Genomic DNA, 2,500 nt, shown 5'->3' on the forward strand with positions numbered 1-2,500 from the left:
CCCGTCCCGGTGGCTCCCGGCAGGGCTCTCCCAGGGCCCCGGTCCGGGAGCCCGACTGCGTCCGCTCTCCGCTTCCAGAGAGGAGGCTGTCGGACGGGGAGAGCTGGTACCGGGCTCCTGGAGCCCTGCCTGGGCAGCCTATGGAAGGGAGGGAGCCCTGGCCCTGCTGCTCTCCGAGCTCCGGCCCTGCTGCTCTCCGAGCTCCGTGCCTACTCTGCCACGGGTCCTTTCGCAGGAGCTCCAGGGAAACGGGCTTTTCGGCCCCTGACAGAGTCCCGGCTCTCTCGCTCGCCTCGTTGGTACCTACTGATCCGGCGGAGGTGTTCTCCGGCGGGTAGCGACACGGACGGCCGAGGGCGCGCTTCACCCAGGCTTCAACCGTCTCCTCCCCGAGCCCCTGGAAGTGCAGCTGGGCCGCGGGCGCCCCGGTCCGCACTCATCTGCGAAACTTCCACAAATTGCAGTACCCGATTTGGCCCGCCGGGGGGCGCTGCCTCCGGGGGAGAAGGAGACGTGCCCGGCCCGTACGTCGGGCTCCAACGGATGCCCGCCGTGGACCCTTTATAGGCCCCATCCTGGTCCTGCCATGCTGTTATCGGAGCTCCACGGCTATCTTGTCACTAAACCTTTCGTTTGAGCTCCAGGGCTTTTTGCTTTTTGTAACCCGGTTCCTGGAGCCCTGCCTGGGCAAAATCGGATGCAAGAAGGCCCTGCCCATGCTGATCTCTGAGCTCCGCGCATCTTCTGTCACGGGTCCTTTCGCAAAAGCTCCAGGGAAACAGGCTTTTCGGCCCCGGACAGAGTCCCGGCTCTCTCGCTCGCCTCGTTGGTACCTACTGATCCGGCGGAGGTGTTCTCCGGCGGGTAGCGACACGGACGGCCGAGGGCGCGCTTCACCCAGGCTTCAACCATCTCCTCCCCGAGCCCCTGGAAGTGCCGCTGGGCCGCGGGCGCCCCGGTCCGCACTCATCCGCGACACTTCCGCGCTGGAGTCCGACGCTCGCCGGCCGCGTCCCCCGGCCCGCGGGGGCCCGGGGGGAGGCCCGACGCGTGCGGGGGGAGGCGGCGGGCGGCGGGGGCGCCCCCGCGCCACCCGACGGCGCCCCCCGGTGGCCAGAGGCGGCTCGGAGCGAGACGATCGGGGGGGGACGGCGGCGCGTGACCCGCCCCGGCCCCCTTGGCCCAGCGGACGGGCAGGCGGCTCCCGGGCGACCCCCCCCCCCGATCCCCGCCGCGGCGCCCCCCGGTGGCCGCCTGACGCCACTGCGGGGGGTGCAGATTCCGTGTGTCCTCTCGGATAAAAACAAAAGAAACGGTTCCCGTCGGGCGAAAGTAAGTGGGACGCAGGGCCCCGGGCCCCGACGGTCCGCGCGCGCGGCGCCCCCCGCTGGCCGGTCGAAGGGAGGACAAAAATAAAATGAAAAAAATTTCAAAAAAGCACTCGCCCCAAACAGACGAAAGGTACCCGGTCCGCCCGGATGAACCCTCCCCCGTGTCCCCGCCGCGGCGCCCCCCGCTGGCCAGCCGAGGTAATACACGATTGAGAGGGGGGGAGTGAAAAACAGGGGCAAAAAATGAAAAACACCCCACCCGTTTGAATGCAAAGTCCCGGAGCGGCCAGGGGTGGACGCCGGTCCGCGCGCACGGCGCCCCCCGCAGGCCAGTTGAAGGGAAGAACGGAACGAGACTAAAAGATAAAAAAAAATTTCAAAAAAGCACTCGCCCCAAACAGATGAAATGTACCCGGTCCGCCCGTGTCCCCGCCGCGGCGCCCCCCGCTGGCCAGCCGAGGTAATACACGATTGAGAGGGGGGGAGTGGAAAAAAAAAGGGCAAAAAAATGAAAAACACCCCACCCATTTGAATGCAAAGTCCCGGAGCGGCCAGGGGTGGACGCCGGTCCGCGCGCACGGCGCCCCCCGCAGGCCAGTTGAAGGGAAGAACGGAACGAGACTAAAAGATAAAAAAAAATTTCAAAAAAGCACTCGCCCCAAACAGATGAAATGTACCCGGTCCGCCCGTGTCCCCGCCGCGGCGCCCCCCGCTGGCCAGCCGAGGTAATACACGATTGAGAGGGGGGGAGTGGAAAAAAAAAGGGCAAAAAAATGAAAAACACCCCACCCATTTGAATGCAAAGTCCCGGAGCGGCCAGGGGTGGACGCCGGTCCGCGCGCACGGCGCCCCCCGCAGGCCAGTTGAAGGGAAGAACGGAACGAGACTAAAAGATAAAAAAAAATTTCAAAAAAGCACTCGCCCCAAACAGATGAAATGTACCCGGTCCGCCCGTGTCCCCGCCGCGGCGCCCCCCGCTGGCCAGCCGAGGTAATACACGATTGAGATTAAAAAAAACCAGGCAAAAGACAAAAACACACCACCGATTTAAATGCAGTGTTCACGAGCGCCAGTCCGCGCGCGCGGCGCCCCCTGCTGGCCGCGTAAAAAAAAATAATAATAATAATAATAATAATCCACCGTTGTGAATTTGCGATGTGTCCGGTACG

The sequence above is a fragment of the Pseudophryne corroboree genome, unplaced genomic scaffold (genome assembly GCF_028390025.1).
Source record: "Pseudophryne corroboree isolate aPseCor3 unplaced genomic scaffold, aPseCor3.hap2 scaffold_385, whole genome shotgun sequence".
Classification (NCBI taxonomy): domain Eukaryota; kingdom Metazoa; phylum Chordata; class Amphibia; order Anura; family Myobatrachidae; genus Pseudophryne; species Pseudophryne corroboree.